We start from the raw sequence: 21,667 nt of genomic DNA, 5'->3' as shown, positions 1-21,667 counted from the left end.
ACTGAATTTAAGAAGGAAATAAACGTGCATCCTTCTAGACTGGCATATGATGTTTAATCTGTCCTGTTGTGTGGTTTATAATTTTATTCTTCACAGTTTTAATGATTTTTAATATGCGATGTTTGGTTTTCATGGGGTTTTTTTTGGGGGGGGAAGTTATGTGATGTTACTAATCTTTTAGCCAAAATTGGTTTTATATGTTTCTATTCTTTTAAAAAGTATATAAGTTGCCTGGAGCTCTATCTTTTAGTGCAGTGATTCCCAAACTTTTTTTGACTTGCAGTTCCCTTTACTTATTGGTCACTGGCCATGACTCCCCAGTACAGTAGGACTACTGTATCCATGGGATCTGTACCCGTGGTTTCACTTCATAAAATAAAATAAAAAATTATCCACTGCCCGAAAAAATTAATAACAAAATGAAATGCAAAACACATCAATACACCTTCCCAAGATGTATTTCCAGAACTGGCCACTAGATGGAACCAGAGGCTATGTTATACAGTGGTGCCTTGACTTACGACCATAGTCTGTTCCAGAAGATGGTCGTAAGTTGAAATGGTTGTAAATCAAATCAGCAGTTCCCATTGAAATGCATTGAAACCCAATTAATCAGTTCTGGCTGTTTTTTGGTTGTATGTAGAGGCGCCGGTTGCAAGTTGAAGCGTTCGTTCCGATAGGAACTAATGCAAAAGCGGTTAATCCGTCCTCTACCACTAGGGGGAGAATTTTTCTTCTTTTAACCTAAGATGACTTAGGTTAAAAAAAGGGCAGGAAAGGAGGGAGGGAGGGAACAATGGGGAAAAGAGGAAAGAAAGAAGGTAATCACTGGGACACACAGACCCCTCAGACAAAGGTTAAGCACAAAAAGCACAAAAAGAGAGAACACACACACACACACACACACACACACACAGAGAGAGAGAGAGAGAGAGAGAGAGAGAAGACAATGAGGGGGGAGAGTTTGGAGTCTAAAACGCCTTTTAAACGAAACACTTTTTAAACCAAATACATTTTAAACCAAGCACCTTTTAAACAAAACCAAGCACCTTTTAAACAAAACACATTTTAATACCAAACACATTTTAAAACAAGAAGACTTTGGAATCTAAACTCCATTTTACAGCATGCCAGCCACCATAGACCCTTGCAGAAAATGTTCTGATTTTAAAACAAAAAGACTTCAGAGTCACATTTTAAACCCACACCTTTACCTGTATCTTAGTGACATCCGGCTTAGATTACTACTGTATGCCTTGAAGTCTGCCTGGAAGTGTAGGAAAAAAACACAACCTATAGGCTACTAACTGCTTTGTGTTAACAACCAGAAATTTTCATAGTATTCAGGATAATTTCTGAGCTTTATTTCAAACACTGCTATATACTGAACCACTCCACATAAAATAAAAAACCCACATGTTTCTGGCTTCAATGTGTCTAGAATAGTTACATGTGGTTCTAGTGTGGTATTCTGGCTCAGAGACTGAGCTACAAATGTGGAAGTTCTCAATCTGAATCTGGCTTTATGCAAGCTTTCCCCTTTCAGCCTAGTCTCTCCACCTAGATTAAAAATAGTAATTTAATGTAACCAGTAAGGATTTTCATAAGGAAAGATGGCTAGGATTCTGATGAAGAAGTGAACATTGGTGGCAGAAACATCAGTGATTAAATATATGCAGATCCACGATTTTAAATGAATGCTGATGAAGTGTAACCTTTTATTAAAAGTTTTTTTAAAGCAAAAGCTTTAAATCTGGACATTAATAACGCAAAAATAATGATTACAGGAGAAATATAGAACTATAATGTGGGCAACTAAGAAACTGAAATAGCTAAATGTTTCGTATATTTTAGGTCAATCGTCCAAATAGAAACTGTAGCCAAAGAATCAGAAGGCTGACACTTGGAAGAGCAGTTAGGAAAGAAGCAGGAAAGAAGTTCAAGTATAAGTACGTGCCACTGCAGACAAAAGCCAACATCATGCACCCTATTGGATTTCTGATTCCTGTTTATGGGCATGACAGCTGAAAAATGAAGAAAGGTGTCAGAGGAAAAAAAATGATTAATTCAGAATATGATGGAGGAAAAAGTGGACTCTAGAGTAAATCAAACCTGAAGACTCACTTAAATTTAAAATGAGTCTATCATACTTTCCACATATCATAAAAAGATATGACTCAATGGAAAAGATAATATCACTACAAAATGTGGAAGATAGTAGGAAAGAAGAGAACCTAACATGAGATGGATTGACACAGTAAAAGAAACCATGGCCTTTAGACCTAAGTAGGGCTGTTAATCATAGGACATTTTGGAGGTCACTTTTATTTCACATAGCAGCAACAGCATCTTGCTCAGTGGTTGTAAGAATTGCATCAAATGCCTGTGAAGTGATCTGAATACTTAAAGGTGTCGTTCCTTTTATTTATGATATGTAGACATGGCTGTGGTTCCTTGTATATAACCAAACAGTACACATTTTAAAAGAAAAAAAATTCTAAGAGGTGGACCTTATAAACAACCAAGTGAGAACTGAGGGTGTTCAGTGTTCGCTAAATGTGTTTTTGGGTGGTGGGGGTGGAAGGAAAAGCTACCCAGGAAGAAGAGAGTATCATGGAAGAGGGCGTAGCTAGTAGACTAGAATGCCCAAACAGGGCTACACAACGCAGTAACATTTTACTGCCGGTTTTCACTTGTTAAGCATTTTCCAAGTTTGCAACTGCTCTTTCCCTTCTGTGTACTTCCCCTTTTGGTTAAATAGCTGCTTAGTAATTTTGGTGAAGGGAAGTACTTTATGTATTATTTTAATTCCTTCCTCTCCAGGTTTTGCTAGCTTGTAGACTAGATTTTGAGCTAGCGAGGTTATCTTGAGCTTTAGGGCCCTTTTTTCTCCTTGCCAATATTAGCTGAAAATGTATGCAGTGAAAGCTATATATTCTGTATTTGCCATTTTGCCTTTTTATTAGTGCACAGAAGATGCTTACCCAAATGGTGTTCTACTGCTATTATGTTTGGATTGTCTCACCATAAGGTTTTCAGCATATAAAATATCCATAAATGGCTTACTGTGACCTCTTTCAGAGCAGCAAAAATTAGTTTGAATGTCACTGTTGTTATCTATGAAAGATCCTCCGCCACTGTCACCCTCTGCCACTGTTGCTGCCCAGAAACAGTTCTTGAAGAACTTCTTTGCCTCCGTCACCAGTGTGGAACTAACAGTTCTCTTCTGCTAATGTGACCATTAATTCCTGGAGAAATGTACCTTAAGTCTGGCATCTAAACATTGACATTCTGTCTTGGATAACCTCGCCAGGAGTTCAGAATAGCCCAAGAGCCTATTCTTTTACTAATGAGCCATTGCTACTTTCTCCATTATGTTTTCCAACTTGGTTACGGGGCCTTGTATAAATATGATTGTCATATAGTCTCTCGTTTATGTCTGAGAAAGTGGACTTGATCCATGAAAGCTCACATTCAAATATAGCCGTTAGTCTTTAAGGTGCCACAACCTTTTTGTCCCTCTTTTTGATTTTATTTTGTTCTTTTTTTCTGATATGCTTGTACAGCCTAACAGAGCTACTTCTTTTAAAACTATGGATGATTCAGTTGGTGATGTTGTCAAGTGGTTGACAGACCATAATATGTGGCTGATGCACTTCATTTGGTATGGTTAGTTGCAAAAGATAAAATAACGGAGCATGCAATGGAGTAGGGAATGCTTCCGATCATTTACATTTAAAAGGCCCTTTTTGGGAAGTAAAAGGTGTATGCTGTTACTCTTTAACTGCATTTCAAGCAACAGGAAAACCAAACAGAGTATTTTGCAAACTAATGGTCTGTGTTGTAATTAATAAAGTGCCAGAGGATTTCCAAAGGTCATACAAGGTTATCCATATAATTTGTGAAATAAATACCTTATAATAATTTTTTTTGCCAATGATTACTGTGGAAGTCTACTCTTATAGTATATTGAGGTCTACCTGTTGGTTTTCATCATCCCAAATACTGATGAATGAGATCTTGGTCAAAGGCTACATGTAGAATGCATGTGTAAATGTTTGCAATCTAGGAAATGAGGAATTAGATCCAGAGACTTAATTATGCTTGGACTAAATTCATTAGAATCAGTGGAATAAATTTGATGTGATTTAAACTCCATTAATTTTCATGTGGCACAGGATGGGGTGGATGAGAAGTAGAATGGATAGGTTTTGAGTGACATTAGGAGAATTAAAGTTGGCAGTGGATATGCTTACTCATTTCAGGAGAAGAGCAATAACTTGCTGGTTATTTACAATCACTTAGAAATTTATAAATGGCGGCAATATTCCTGGTCCCAAACAGAGCTTGGAAGTAAAATATGATTGTAATGAATTCTGGTTTTGCCATAACTAAGACATGACATTACATCTGTAACATGATGTGAGATAATTTCACTTCTTCTTCTTTTTTTGTGGTGCAAGTGTAACTGGTTCAGTCATCTTTCAAGTCAGAGAGAGTAGCTTCATTACTGAAGTGCATTTAATACCATATGTCAGGAGCCACGTAGCATTCCAGATGTTTTGAAAAATACTAACAAGAAGTTAACTATTCTGGTTATTGTAAAATTGTATGTATGCTAGAGCATTTGAATTTTTGTCCTCCTTTATGATACAGTGAAAGTGGTTGACAACAAATTCAGAAGTAAGAAGAGGGAGAACTTCATATACTTGTGTTATTAACTTGATAAAATTCATGGCCATGTTGTCTAGTGAGGCCACTGGGTTCCTGGGCTTTCAATGGAGGATGAGAAAAGCTTACAGTGAACTAGTAGCTACAATTTAGTTGTGCTCTACTTACCTTTCTTTCACCAAATTTAAGGCCATGGTCCTGCTTCCTTCCCGCTTTCTCTTCCCAACAACTTCATGGGGTAGGTCAGCCTAAGAAAAAGCGACTAGCCCAAGGTCATCCAATGAAGCAAGATGGCTCAGTGGGACTTAGAACCTCCCAAATCTCAGACCATCAGTTTAACTAACATTTATTACTGGTTTAATCATTTATTTTAGAGTCTCACCATTACACAAAATAGATAAATAGGTCCCTTATTTTCAGAGGCAGTAAACTGCTAAATACTAGATTACAGGGATAAAGAATGGGAGACACCTGCTGCCTTCGTTGAGGTGACTTCAAGAGATATCTGGTTGGCCACTGATGGAAAAACATGCTGGGTGATATAGACTTTGATCTCAGTGGCAGCTGATATAATGTTGCTGGCATGGCAGGGGACATAGCAACTGATTGGGGGGAGATGCAGAAGCAAAAGTGGGTGTTTACAAGGGGATGCTGATAAGTATTGAGCCTTTTCCATAAAAAATTGAGCTAGGAAGCTATAAATTTGCAGGATGTATTGGCCAATTTGTCTATTCAATGGTGCAAAAATCAACTACCTATGATTTTAACTTATCTTTCATGTTCAGGTCCAAAGTGAACATGGCAGCACCTCCAGAAAAGTTCAGTGTGGAAGAGCATAGGACCATAATCAAGTTCCGGTTTCTCCAAGGGAAAGATGCAAAGCAGATCCATGATGAATTTTCACAAACTATGGGTGACAGTGGCCCTCCATATGCAACAGTTAAATATTGGGTTGTCAATTTTAAACCTGGCCATTTCGGTTGTATTTTCTAAGGATTCTTAGAAAGCAACAATTGACTGAGAGTTTGTTGATCACCTTCTATCGGAGTTCGATTGAGAGCATATTATCCTACTGTCTCTGTGTATGGTTCACGAGCTGCACAGTGGCAGAGAAAAAGGCAATTCAAAGGGTGATTAAGACGGCCCAAAACATCATTGGCTGTTCACTCCCCTCTTTGGAAGAATTGTATAAGAACAGATGTAAGAGGAAGATATCTAACATACTGAAAGACTCCTCTCATCCGGGACATCAGCTCTTTAAATTATTACCATCAGGAAGGAGATTCAGGGTATTGAAAGCAAGGACAAGCAGATTCAAGAACAGTTTTTACCTAAGTGCAGTATTGAGTTTAAATGCGGGGCCATAGGTTTTTGGTGGAATTTTAATTGCTGAGAGAAAACGGGGTATCTATATTTGGATGGTGAAAGTTGTGTATATTGTAACTTTTTTTTGTAGTGTTGTCCAGTTTTACCTTGGGGAAGAGCACCTCATTTCGTTGCACCCACTTGTGAGCACAATGACAAATAAATTTCTTATGTCTTATGTCTTCGGTGTTGAAAGTGAGAAACCCAGTGGAAGGCCTGTTTTTGTCTCTGTCCTTGCAAATGTGAAAGCCATCCATGACATGATCATGGAGGACCGCCGAATAGCAAGCAGCCAAAAGTATTGCTATATATCTGAGAATATCACGTGAGAGAGTTGGTGCCATTATCCATAACGACTTAGAAATGAGAAAGCTGGCAGCAAAGTGGATCCCAAAAATTTTGACAATTGAACAAAAGAGGAAATGTGTGGAGTCATCAGTGGCTGTTTTGGAACATTTTGCAAGAAATGAGTCAGATTTCCTGGGCAAACTGGTAACTGGTGATGAGACATGGATCTACTGTTATGATCCTGAGACAAAGGAACAGTTTAAGGAATGGAGGCACAGTGGTTGCCCCAGGCCAAAGAAGTTCCCAGTGCAAAGGTGGGCGCAGAATCAAATGGCAACAGTTTTTTGGGATAAGAAGGGAGTTCTGCTGGTGGACTACCTCCAACGGGGTTCAACCACCAATGCAAAATATTACTGTGCTTTATTGACGAAGTTGAGGCAAAACATCAAGGAAAAGCGTCAAGGAAATCTCTCCAAAGGTGTCATCCTGTTGCATGACAATGCCTCATCACACACTGCAGGTGTGTGGCAAAATGGACATTCTTAGGCTTTCAAGCAAAGCCCCATCCACCCTATTCTCCCGACCTGGCTCCTTCTGACTATTATCTGTTCCCCAAACTCAAAAAACACCTAAAGGGACAATGATTTGGGAGTGTTCTGAAGGCAACTAATGCTGCAAAACGCATGGTTACACCAGCAGTCGGAAGAATTTTATTTGCAGGGACTTAAGAAGCTGCAGGACAGATGTCGTAAGTGCATTGGCTTCCTGGGGGAATACGTAGAATAGTGTGGCAATTACAGCTTCCTAGCACAATTTTTTTCTGGGAAAGGCTCAATATTGATCAGCACCCCTCGTATCTATACAAAATAGGTAAAAATGATGGAAAAGAGGAAGACTAAATATGAGCTGGATTGACTTCCCTAAAGGAACCCACAGGCTTAAGTTTGCAAGAGCTGTTGAGGACAGGGGATTTTGGAGACTGCTTATTCATATGAACACCATACAACTTGAAGATACTTAACAACAGAATGTCTCTCCCTGTGAAAATTCCTGTCAAACACACCATCAGTCACATGTTCTTATCTACGCACAGAAGCCTTCAATGCGGAAGAAGGAGGCAGGCTGGCGCTACAAGGATGGGGGAGCTGGAAGGCCTTTTGTACTGAGTCTCACCTCATTGGGGGAGGGGGCTCACCTCAGCCTAGTGTCACACTGGCATGCATTCTATGAATAATTTTTTAAGGATCACATTCCTGCAATAAAATATTTGTTTACCTTTCTTCCCAAAGAGTGAGAGAGTTTCAGAAGTTGAAATTGTCCAGGGCTCATCTGAGGTCTTGCAGGACTTGGAGGAAGGTAGGCAGGCTGTTACAGGACCAATCTGTAACAGACAGCCATTACAGATTGCCTGTGATTAGACTCTTGAAAGTCCCCTGGACTTCAAGGAGAACAAACCTATCCATCTTGAAGGAAATCAACCCTGAGTGCTCCCTGGAAGGACAGATCCTGAAGCTGAGTCTCCAATACTTTGGTCATCTCATGAGAAGAGAAGACTCCCTGGAAAAGACCCTGATGTTGGGAAAGCATGAAGGCAAGAGGAGAAGGGGACGACAGAGGATGAGATGGTTGGACAGTGTCATCGAAGCTACCAACATGAATTTGACCCAAATCCAGGAGGCGGTGGAAGACAGGAGGGCCTGGCGTCCTCTGGTCCGTGGGGTCACAAAGAGTTGGACACGACTTAACGACTAAACAACAAAACTCATTAGAAGATGAAATCTGTTAATGTTCTAGAAACTTGATTTCAGGTACACCTTCATGACTGAGCAATCATATATACAAATGAAGTCTCTGTTTCCCTTTTGATGCCCATCACAAAACAAAGCAAACTACCTTGCAAACTATAGGAGTTGTGAAAAGCTTCTTCTGTGTTAATCAGATGTTCTCAGCACTGAATATTGGCTGAAATCCTGTTGCATGGTTATGCAAAAGGCGTCACTTTTAGCAGAGAATTCTGTAAGTTAGGAATTCTCTGTGAGCATTATCTGTTGCATGCTGGCACACCAGTGACTTATTCATCAAACATGAAAGCTGCAGACCTCAGTTTATGGTTATACTGGTTAGTTTAATTTTTGGACAATTTTGTTTTTACCTTTTACTTTTTATACCACCTATTCTGATGAAGAGTTCTGGAGGACATGAAAGCTTGTGAGCTTTGTGGCAGGTTATTTGGCCAAGCTGTGTGTTTTGTCTTCTGTGAAAGTCTGTGTCCTTTGCTTCACACATAATCCCAACTTGCCTTCTTATGGACAATAGTGCATGATACCTATGAATTGTCAGCCTTAAAAAAATCCTTTTCCAATGAAACTAAAATAGATCATACCACTGCACAAGGAGAGTTAGTATAAGTATTTAACTTTACATTGTGGTTATATGTCTCCAACTGGAATCAGTAGCTTTCTGGAATTCACGCTTCATGTTTTGCAAGCACAAAGCATAGAAAGCAGAGCTGTAACTAGCCATTTTGGCACTTGAGCAAGTGGCTTTGTCCCCTACACATTCCACCTGTGAGACATGGACATGAGCCCCCTGTGAAAAAGGAGGAGGGAAGTATGGTGCCCCCCCCCCACAGAAAGAAAACATTTATTTTTTAAAAAGGAAAGAGATTAAAGCAGGAGATGTTGCCATTTATTTTCCTAACACCAGTAGATCTGCCTGTAGATATTGGTGCCCAAGAAATTTTAGTTCCCTGGGACAAAGTCCCATTTAGTCCACTCTCATTACAGCCCTCAGAGAAAGATCTCTCCCGCAAATCTCCAGTTTTGATCTATCCTTTTGGATGCCGGAGGTAACCTTATGGCTGCTAGCTCCATGCTCTCCTTTTCCTTCCTCCTGACTCTCATTTACAAACCTAGCCTTTCTTTTTTCATCTTAATCCCAGGTCGAACCTCCGGTAGGGTGGCGGCGGCTGCAGATGGCTTGTTACTGAGCTCCGGGGAGTATAAAGTTTATTTGCATGATATAAGCTTTTAACCTCCGTTTTGCTGCCTGGGATGTTTATTGCTGGCAACAAGACAGTACCTATCAAAGAATGCTTTCCCCCCTTGCTCTTGCTGGCTGCTGAAAGTTGAAGGTCATAAGGGAATGCCTGTGATAATAAGGCACTGAGCCAATTAAGATGGACAGACAGTTATAAACTCTAGAATTCTAAGGACCTGAAGCTATACAGTTATAGGATCTACCCATTTTGGATTAAATTGTTTAGGACTGAATAGCTATTTGATTCACATCGGCTGTCGGCTTTCTCCCTCTTCGAAGTATATGACTCTTCGACAGTGGTTTGCACAAAGAGGGCAGGGTGTCTCTCCAGATTGCTGGACCTTGTGTGGACGTAGTGCACTGAGGTTGTTTTTGCAAGACTCAGCCTAGCAAAAAGAAGAACATTTTACGTCTGGGAAGAAGGGAGCAACCACTGGACTGTGGAGACGGGAGAAGCTGGTGAAGAGGACTTATCTCCCTGGAATATTCTACAAGCCAGGTTGGGGCCATTTAAGAAAACTGAGAAGGAATACTGGAACAAGAGACTGAGATTGGATCACAGTTCACTGGAGGATTTAAAAATCTCCCCAGAGCTGATGAGAGACTCTCTGATCGGGCATTTAAAATATCTTACCCTTTACTTTTTACCTCCTATTGCTTTTGGTTGTTTTCTGCCAGCTTAAGGTTTGGTACTTTTAAATCCTAATTAATTTGGATTAAGGGTCTATTGGGTCTATTGACAATTAATGTGTCTTCAATCTGGATTGAATTCATTTCTGAATAATGGTATTCACTAGACAGAGATATAAGAAATTGGAAATTTCTCCCATACATAACGTTACATCGGGACAAAGAAGTAGGAGGCAAGAGAAAACTAGATCTTCCCACACTCCCAATTTAGACTGGTCAATTGATTATAAAGGTGGGATATACAGAAAAGGGCAGGGAGACTTGGGAACTGGTTTGGCAATGGACTAGCCGCTGCAGAAAATAATTTGGCCCGGGACAAGATGTTAGCAAGCGGGGGGTAGAAAAGATTTGGATTACTTCATGATAGCCCAGATATAGGAATTAGAACAAGGGTATATTCAGCCAGACACAGAGCCTCCCTCAAAAGTAACTGAGCAGAAATACGAGATAGACAATAGTACATCTTTTCAATGGGTAAGAGATATTTTAGATGAGATGAAGGTAATAAAATTATTTCTCCTTCAATCTCATGAATTGCTAAAAACCCTAACTGAGTTAGGCAAGCAGCCTAAAAACAACAGTGAACAAACTAACTTAGGCACTGAAACTCCCCAAATTGCTTCTCAGAGCGAAGGAAAAGTCCTTAGAAAGAAGGTAAAGAACAAGTCAAAGAACATAAGCCAAAATAGGATGACTAAACAATGTACAGAAGGGAAAATATTAAATCTGAAGGGAACTAAAAATAGAGAAATGAAAATGAAAAAAGAGCAAAAATATAAAGAATATAAAGAAAGAGAAACAATTAGGTCATAGGATGAACTATAATAATTTATTTAAATTGGTATAGGTTAGAAAGAAGGAAAAGAAATCCAGACCCCGTAAAAAAGATAAAAGGAGGAAAAGCCATAAGGTCCCTACAGCTACACACTTGATGAATGCCCTCTCTGATAAAGAGAATATAAAAATAGAGAATGACCCATGGAACGATGTCTTAAATATTAGCACTGAGAGTGACAACCAAAGAACAATACAACTAACACAACCAAAGACCAAAGGTCCCTGGAAGCTAAAACTAATGGACAATATCTTAATATTCGGTGGATACCCAAAACGGAAAGGTATGCTGTCTCAGAATGAACACAAGTGGAATTTAATCAAAATTCTACAAAGTTCAAGCATAGATAATCTTTCACCAACCAAAATCTTGAAGGTGGAATATTTGTACTAGAACTATTCTCATGCTTGTGTGGTAGTTACATTTAAGGACAACATAATAACTAATAGGATCTGTCCAAGAGAGGTATAACAATGGTCAGATATTTTAGAAATAAAATGCCCTTGTTAATCCTAAAGATAGAATAATAGACAGGATTAAGCCAGCTTTTGGTATTGAGCTGCCTAAAGAAGATCTCATCAATCTGGAGGCAGATCTCAGGGGGCAATCGATAGAAGAAGCAATATGGCAATAGTGATCCCAGAGGAAATAAACAGGATAAGAATTATTTTATTGACAATATTAAGTCAGATTTTAACTGGTTAGAAGAAACTAATCTCCTCTTGGCTTTTGGGAATTTACCTATAGGTGACCAAGCTTTTATGATAAACCGACTGGAATGTTTGGTGGCTACATTGAAAGATTTGCAGCGGGCCCCCTCTGATAAGACAGGACCAGAGAGCCATCCCCCCCTTCCACTCACAGGTCTCCAGAAAATATACTGGAGGAGATTAAAAACCACACTCCTCTGGAACACAACTCTAATAATAACCAAAGGTGGCTTAGATTCCAACTTGATTGTTCCCTCTGATGACCTGGCTCTTAACATTATAACTGAGGACACAGTTCCATCTTTGGCTATGTCTAGTAGAAAAAGGGCATTGAAGGATATACAAGAATCCATATTAACTTTGTACCAGGTGAGAGGGAGTGCCCAGGAGACAGCAAGTGTCTTTGCAGAGGCACAACGGCAGGTACCGGACCAGCATACAAATAAAATTGCCCTCATATCATGGAATACAAATGGATGGATCGGACTCTCCCAGGACCCTGAATCAAGACAGTATCTTTCCTCTAAGGACATTGTATTGATACAAGAAACTTGGGTCTAGGAAAAAGTGTCAATCAATGGTCTTCACTCACACTCCATCACTGCAACTTCTGGGGTAGGTCGTGGAAGATGCAAGGGAGGTTTAGGAGTGTTGACTGCCACATCCCTGTGTGTAAACACAAGGCTGCTGCCATCCTTCAAACAACACACAATGGCCATCCTTGCCCACTTTGAACACTGGGATTTGCTGATAATAAATGTGTATTTACCCCATCAAAAGAAGAAATCACAGATCCTGGCAATATGGACAGAATTTGAAGCCTATGTAGCAGAGCTGCTTTATTCTTATCCCAACACATATGTGATTCTGGGAGGGGACTTCAACGCTCGTATGGGCCCTAACAATCAAGCCCTATACTCTCAACATAAAGCATACCCTCCTACATCTGGCCTAACTGGACTTCCATTTAGTCGACAATGTAAAGATAAGAAAGCAAATTATGCTGGGCTCCTCCTACATCAAATGACTACCAGGCTTAACCTGCACATTCTGTATGATGCAGATGGGAATGATTACCCAGCTGAATTCACTTACCTGGCAGGAACTAGAATGAGCCAAGTAGACTATTTAATCATCTCATCAAATTTAATTCCACTACTGGAGAATCTGGAAGTAGCCCCAAAATTCCAAAGCGACCAAACTGTGCTCACGACCTGGGGTTCAAATCCCAGGTAGCCGGCTCAAGGTTGACTCAGCCTTCCATCCTTCCGAGGTTGGTAAAATGAGTACCCAGCTCGCTGGGGGGGGGGGGGGGGAATGTGTAGCCTACATAATTAAATTGTAAACCACCCAGAGAGTGCTTGTAGCGCTATGAGGCGGTATATAAGTCCAATAAATAAATAAATAAATAAATAAAATAAATAAATATTAATTATTTTTTTAAAAAAACCCTTTTCTTATCTAAGAAGTGACAATCAATACCCACCCATGATGCTTCCTGAGGGGAGAATGCACTGTCGGGCTAAATGGACCCCAAAGATGGACCTGGATCTACGGACTTTAGTTGCATCTGAAAACATGCAAAGCATTAGGACATCTATAATGCACACACAAGCAACCTCGTGGAAACTTAAGAGGAGCTGATCTGGGTGCTGAAACTGTTACTGGCAAAACAAAAGTGACCCAACAATGGCACCACCCAACTTCAAAGCCATGGTTTAATAAGGAATGCATACTAGCTAAGAAAGTCTTACAGAGCATCTACCAAGCCTGTAAACTAAGTTATGACCTGAAAGTGGCCCAAATCCTTCTGAAAGAGAAAAAAGATCTACAAAAAGCTAGAAAAAAAGAAAAATGAGGCCCAGAAAGAAAATTGGGAAAAACTGATCCCAGCAACAGAATCTAAGGACTCAAGCCAGATTCCTCCAGCCTCTGGGCCATCATTTCTAAATTACTATATCCATCCAGAGACATGGGAAAAGCACTTCCGAGACTTATATAAAGATGCAGATGTGGCCCAGCTGAGATGGATTAGCACACTCGAAGATGCTCCACCATGGTCACCTGTGTCAACCTCTGAAATATACAGTTTAATAGCCCAGATGAAAATGAGAAAAGCCCTGGAGAAGATCTGATTCCACCAGAGGTGATCAAAAATAATTTAGAATTTTGGGCTCCACTTCTAGCATCATTATTCACGTACAGTGGTGCCTCGCTTAACGGGTGCTCCGTTTGATGACGAAATCGCTAGACGTCGATGCTTTTGGGATTGCAAAAGCTAGCAGAAAACGATGTTCCCTATGGGGGAATTTTACTTTGCGATGATCGGTTCCCTGCGTTGATTTTTGGCCAGCTGATCGGCGGTTTCAAAATGGCCACCGGGTAAACAAAATGGCTGCCCACTCTTTTCTGGCACGGATTCCTCGCTGCACAGGCAGCGAAAATGGCCATGCTATGGAGGATCTTCTATGGGCTTTTAAAAATTGCATTACGATGTTTTTGTTTTACAGCAATTTCGCTGGAACGAATTAACGTCGTAATGCGAGGCACCACTGTATATTGGTACTACTGGCCGAATTCCAGATAACTGGGGTTTTGCTCTCATAGTCCCCATATTTAAGAAGGGAAAGAGAGATGATCCTGCAAACTACAGGCCTATTAGTTTCCTTAGCACAATCTGTAAGTTATATACCAGGCACTTATATCGGAAATTTAAAGATTGGCTGGAGCAAGATGAGATACTTGCAGAAAAACAGGCAGGTTTTAGGGAAGGTCGATCTACCATTGATTAATGCTTGATATTACAATATCTTATTGAAAAATATACCTCTGATAAAGCAACTTCACTCCACATAGCCTTTATAGATCAAAAACCCACAACAACCATTAGATCCTGGCTGTGAAAGCTTTCTCGAATACAAAAATAATATCTTTTGCCAAAAGGCCAATAATGTGAACATGGATGATAAATCAGCATAGAATTGATCAGATCCACCAATTTAAATATTTAGGTGTCGTTTTCGAATCTAACAGCTCTAGGAATTCACACGGTGATTATGTGGCATTAAACACCCAGAGAAGTTCTGCTGCAATATTACAATTTATGAGAACAAAGGGCGGGCATTACATTCCCTCGGCCATTAAATTGTTCCACGCAAAAGCAGTAGCTCAACTACTGTATGGCTCCCAATTGGGCCCCTTCCCAAATATTGCAACCCTAGAACATGTACAGTCAAAATTCCAGCGGGCAATATTAGGAGTCCCCAGAGATGTCGCCAAAGTAAAAATAAGATTGGAAACTGGTCAAATTAAAATCGAAGCCAGGATATGGATTGCAATTCTCGTGTACTGGCTCAGACTGTCTTATCTCCCTATTGGTCTTCCACCACTGATCGTGCAAGACACCTTAAAGTCAAAATGAGTTCAGTTAATTGAACAAAAAACAGCCTCTTTGGGTCTCTCTAGGCTGACTCTGTTAACCAAGGGGATGGAACGGGCAAAGAAAATCATTAAGCAGCGTATTGAGGACATTGAGAGACAAAATGACTTAAGCAGTGCCCCAGAATTCTACCTTAGGGAGGATAATTTATACAAGGTCACAGCAGCACCTCATTTTGCCCAGTTGGAGTAGCCCAAGCATAGAAGGGCATTTACTCTGGCCCAGTTGAATGCACTACCTTCAGCAGTGCAGGAGGGACAGTATAAAAAGATCCCCTGGGCAGAGTGCCTTTGCCCATGTGGAATGGAGCAGATAGAAACAACTGAACATGTCCTGTTGTGGTGTACATATTATAAGGACGTACATGAAGAACTTGTTTCCCCTTTGACTGGCTGATTTCCTGGCTCTACAGAACAACAATGTATGTTCTGCTGTCTGATTCCAATCCTATGTTTACACATAGTGTTGCCAAATTGTTTATTGCTGCAATGGGCATTAGAAAAAGGATCCTAAAAGTGGATGGGCCTCCGTAGTCAGAGCGTGGTTTGTTAGATATTTTGGGATTGCTTCAGGGGAGATGTATTGACACTGTTGTTTACCTCAGAACTATTGATTTGCATCTGATCCCAATATTTTTGTATATTTCTGTATATTTATATATTTTAGATGTTTTATTTGTGGCTGGTCCTTTGACTGTAATAAAGTTTTGTCTATCTTATCTAATCCCAGGTCTTCCTTCCCTACCATGCTTCTCTGCATACTTAACTGTATATTAAAATTTTGAAGGAAGAATAGTAACTTCTGTTCCAAAAGTTCTTGGGGAAATGTTGTGCCACCTCGAAGCTTAAGGCTGACAAAAGAAGTTTAAAGTGAAGCATGCTGCACACAGAGAGGAATACAGTAAGGAATTTCCCAGGACAGACAGTGAAGGACATAACAACCTTTTACTAGTCAGCTGAGCTTTATTTTATTACACTCAGTGTGCAATCCTGTAAAATAGGAGAGAAAAGAAAACTGCCCCAGCTCTTGATCACTACCACACCCTCATTATAATTGTTGTTGAGTACAATGTGAATAAATATCATTATCATTATTATTATTGAAAAACAAAAATTTTGCAGGAATGATGTGTGTGTGTGTGTGTGTGTGTGTGTGTGTGTGTGTGTGTGTGTGTGTGTGTGTGTGTGTGTGTGTGTGTGTGTACACTGAAACAGACTGTTCCTTATTTTCTTAGCATGCATCCACCTAGAGGGTGTATGGTAAGAATTTATTTATTTATTATTTAAAATACTGTATTTTATCCCACCATTCTCCATAGAAAGGATGCAAGAAATCAAACAGGATGCTTTTATAAGCTTTCCCCCCCAGTTGTAAATGTTTATTCCGAATTAAGGTTCACTGAGTGCCACAGGACATGCTTGCAGGAATGAGTACAGAAGTAGAACTCTTATGAGATAATAGTCTAATTGTTTCTTAGCATTTGAGGATTCAAATACTTATTCCATGAAAAAGTCACCTAAGAAAAACAGCCATTGGTTTCTTTGTAAATCAATTCTTACAGTGGCGATGTTGGGGTTGGAAGTCAGCAAGGTAGTGCTGGTTGCTTAATCCTTTCACAATATGCTATTTTATTTGTCCACTTAGCAATGCATTTGCATAATATTTGCATAATATGCAAACAAGGTGTACTAGATTTGTGGAATTGGACTATGGAAACTCTGACCATGGTTCCATTCTATTACAATTAGCTTCTGCCTGAGTACAAAGAAGTGATACACTAAGGTTTTACATTTGAAATCTCCTGAGGCTGGAAGTGTAAAAGGCAAAGGTCAACCTCTGACGTAAATTAGAAGAGGTTGAGGCTCAGATTACATAGGGGGAACTGTCCCATCTCTCACACTCAAGAGTTGGCTTTTGACTAGCTGTAATGATATTGCAGTGCACGGAAAACCCCAGCTTGTTGCTTAGGGCAGCATCAAGTTCACTAGGACAGCCTCAACAACTTGAAAAATAATTACCTGAGTGAGCACCTACAATTTGCTCCCAACCACAAGTACATTTTTAACAACTGCCCTGCCAGAACAAGTAAAGTCCACCACTGTGTACCCAGATTTTATAGAATAGGTGGTAGGTACTGTGGTTCAGAGGTTGTGGGTTACATTAGCCCTGCAGAGTAGCCCATTCTTGTTATACCCATATCACCAGTACGTTTCAACAGTGGGTAGTGCCTTCTTGGTGGTGGTCCCATCCCTGCGTAACTTCCACAGTTAATCCCACATTGTCTGCTTTCAACTGGTGCCACTACCTTGTTGTTTAAATCTGACACTAACTAAAATGACTATTAACTGACTGAGTGCTGGTTTGTAGGCAAAGTTGCTGATTGCTGTTATTTTAGTGTTTGTCCTGATTTTATATCACTGGTATTTTATTATTTATTATTTTACAAAAACTCCATAAGAGATCTCTCCACTCTAAAAGCTCTGTGTCTATATGTATTTGTGTCTGTCTGCTGTGTACGTATGTAAAAAAAGAACACTCAAGTCTGATTTATTGGGGATTCCAAGTCGAAAAACTTTAAACTCTGGAAGTGAATAAGACATATCCTTTATTTTGGTTTTGATGTTGACAGTATAGTCCCATGAAGTCTTGGACTGAAGGCTCTTGGACCAGCTCGTCCTACCCAAGCTGTTTTTTAAGGGCTGGAAGGTCTTTTAAGGTATAGATTTGGTGCCCAGCACTTTTCTGCTCTTGAACAACCCTTTCCAGCATTATTGCTTGCACAGGTCAGGATGTAGATCCTAGACAACGAATAGGCTGGTTTCTCAGGGATGTGTCTAGCCTTTATTATTCTGGAGGTCCTGGTGCAGAAATCCATGGTTCAAGGGCCCTAGAGCTGACAAGCCCTGGCTCTCATCCATATTGCTACACCCTCAACAAAGCTTAAAAACATTACCTTTGTAGACTACAGCTCCCAGAATTAACTAGCCAGTATGGCCACTGATCATGTTTTTGGGAGGATTATAGGAGATGTACTCCAAAGAATTAACACATCCATATTTTTGGCCAGGTTCAGGTTTCTAGCCCCTTTCCCTGGACTGCATCTGATCCAGGTGAGCAATTATGGCCCTTGAGATTGTACCTCTCATAATCACTCACATCTGATTATGTTGACTAAGGCTAATGAGAAATTTTAGGCTACAAAACACATATTGAGGGCCACAGTTGCCCTTCCTTGCTTTGGTCCAATGAATCTGTCCAGCCCCTCTTCTCAAAAACAGACCTGCAACTCTGCTCCTTGGGTTGGAGTGTTGGGGGGGGGACACTGAACACTTCCTAGAAATGAATATGATGTTGCTTTGAAATCACACAGCCTTTAAAAGAGGACTTTGTTAGTGGATTAAAAAAAAGGCAGCCAGTCTGCCAGTACTTTAGGTTGACCAATGTTGCAACTGGTGAATCCTGATGTGCCCTATAGTGGCTATAGTGCGCTGGATTGGGCCTGGGGAAATTCGGACTGAAGTCCAAGCTCTGGCAGGAAACTCATTTTGGGATCTTCATGTTCTCTCAGCCTAAACTGCCTCACAGGGTTGTCATAAGGGTAGAGCAAGGAGAAAAAGAGCCACATATGCCGCTTTGAGTTCATTGGAGAAGGAGGGGCAGAAGTATGGTGAATAAAAATAAATGCCAGAACCTTTCAAACTCTGTTCTGGCCTATCAGATTTCATCAAATTCTACTCCAGTCAATCTAACTGATTCATCCTGTCCTACCACAGGCATGCTATTCCATGAGCTTCTGAAACTTGTTTTTATTTTCAGTGCCAGAGATACACTAGAAATATTGTTTCTATTATTCTTTATCTGAGGAGGTGATGTATTCCATGAAAGGTTACATTAAAATGTAGCAGTTAGTTTTTTTAGGTGCCATAACATTTTTTACTTTTGTTTTGTATTTCTTGTTGAAATGCTTGCACAGATTAACATGGATACAACTTTGAAAACTAGAAATACGTGCATGTCATTGTTGAGGCTGGAACTGGGGTCAACCCTTTCAGTCAATAGGGAGCTGTTTTTTTTTAACATCCAAGGATACCTGAGCAGTAAGGAATGAGCAAATAATGGGCAAAGGTCATACATTCTACTGGCAGGGGATTTTTGAAGATTGCTCACTTCCACCTGATTCCCAGTACGGTAGGTTTTAAGGTTCTGCCCAATTAAAGTTAAAAGAATGGATGAAAAATGTTTTGACTGACAAATGAATTGAACAGCCTCTTAAAAGCATGTTTGCCAATTATATCAATATCACGTCAACACAACAACTAATCAGGTAACTGAGGGAGACTTAGATCACAGGGACTGACAGTTTTAACTGTGTGGTTGGTATAAATGTAAACCCTGTGAAATACTGATTCTGCACAAAGGAGTGGGGCTAAGGAAGAGTAGGGCTGTGAGTAATAGATCTGAATGAACATGAGTGGGATTGCTGCTGCCACTTAGACTGCTGAGACCCTTGCCATCTCAGTTCTAGGTATAATTCCTAGTGTTTGGTGTTGGAAGGGTGAATCCACATAGTGAATTCATGTATATGCAATTGAACTGATATTTTATTTTAGGGTTTTAAAGACTGCATGTGAAGTTGATTTTTCATTAGCTTCCTGGACTTGAGACAGACTTCCCAGGTGGCATAAATAAATAAATCCTAAAAAGGTAAAAGTCCACAGTTGACCATGTTCTTTTTATTGTAAAACCTCACCTTTTGTTTTTCAGCATAAAATGTTCTTTCCTCTTTTCTGTCCACACATATTTCTACTTAGTCTGTCCTGCCCCTCTAAGAGCTCATTTTTGGCACATTGCTAGGACTTCTAGTTTCTTTGGTATGATTCGGGGTGCTCCTAATTATCCTCTTCTGCAGCCTGTGCGGATGACTAGCCTGCACCCAAATGGAGCTGTGGGCAGCGTTATCTGAGGTGACAATCCTGTGGTATATTAGGTGGCTTATGACACTGAAAGGGAGGACAGGGAAACCACTCCTCTATTTTCATCTTCTTTTTTACAATATCTCCCTAACTGACTCAGCAAAATTCTAATACTGTACCATGCTAGGTAGATGCATTGCTATTTTGATAATCCACTTACTTTATTTAACTGCCCTCCCCAAAAGAGATGTCACCATGACCCACTGAATGATGGTTGCAGGAAAAGATGGGGAAAAGGTCTATTACTCGTATGAATCCATGGGCTCTGCCCCTCCCCCGCAAGGCAGCACAGCCCCAGTTGAGGAGAAAGGCAGAAAAAGGGCCGGGTCACCTCCCTTCCATTTCCCCAACCTTCACCCCTCTGGTTTTCCCTCTTGTAAGTACTACCACTGTTACTGCTTCCTTATTCATGAGGAAACAGGGTAAACATATACTTAAGTAAACAAGCGATCCAAAGACTTCTGTGGGCCCTTTTCAGAAGAGAATAAATGTCTCCAGTACGAAAGGAAGGATCATTCAGGTGACAGATAAAATAAGACTGTGCTGAAGGTAAGAACCTTTTAAGGGCAAACCAGACCACTCCAAATTCCCCCATCTGAACAGGTCCTGTGTTGGACTAGTACCATCTTATCCATGGACAATGGCTGTCATGGCTAAGGATATTGGAAAATGTAGTCTCATACATTCGGAAGGTGTCTGTTTGGGAAAAGCTGTGCTGCAACATATCTATAAAACAGACCATTTGGCATCTGCTGAGATCATCCAGCTTCCCAAGTTGTTCTAGCGCTGACCAGCTTTCATAAAACATTTATTCAGGCACTTGACCTAAGCTGGGGGTGGATAATGCGTGGCCTCTAAAGCCTTCTGGACTTCAACTCATTTCAGCCCTAACTCCAGAACTAATGATGATGAATTATTAGAACTGTAGTCCCCAAACACCTTTTGGGGCTTAAATTGTTCACTCTATTTTGCTTTTTGTCCTGTACTTAGCAGACTATTTGAAACATTGCTCTCCCCCCCAAAACAGCAAAGGACTTTGTAAGGTAGTCATTTTGCAGCTGCTGACTCCTACTGTCCTCGTTCCCATAAAACTGGATTAGAGTGTTTCCTTAGCCACCTCTTTCCATTTTATGAACTCTGTAGTGGTTACTGTATGAACATAATGCTGCTTTCACTATTCCTCATAATAATGCAAATTTCTTGCAAATCTCATTATCCCTGACAGAAATTGAGACTTCTTCCTGGAACGTGGTGAACCCTGTGCATCTTTCATCATGAGCAGGCCCACTTGCTTCTATCCTTGCAAGCCAATATTGAAGAATGGTCAAATTTCGAATGAAGAATGTGTCAGTTATCAGTGACTACAGATTGCAGATGAGGAAAGATACTGATAGATCTCTGGGAATGGTAAACATGTTCTGTCCAAGTCTGTTAGACTAGAACTCAGGAGACAAGGCTTCACACCCCTAGTCAGTCACAGAAATTTCCTGGGGGATGGCAAAAGTAAACCATTCTTTGAATATTTCACATACCTTAAAAACCCTATTAGGGTTGCAATAATTTGGATGTTGTAGCAGTATCAGTCTGTGCAAGCAAATTATTCCAGTTCTTTTGTCTGGTGAAGTGGGCATGTTCCACGAAAGCTTACAATAAAATA

The sequence above is a fragment of the Pogona vitticeps genome, chromosome 4, assembly GCF_051106095.1.
Source record: "Pogona vitticeps strain Pit_001003342236 chromosome 4, PviZW2.1, whole genome shotgun sequence".
Taxonomy (NCBI): domain Eukaryota; kingdom Metazoa; phylum Chordata; class Lepidosauria; order Squamata; family Agamidae; genus Pogona; species Pogona vitticeps.
The sequence above is the reverse complement of the archived record's forward strand: the minus strand, read 5'-3'. Positions refer to the sequence as shown.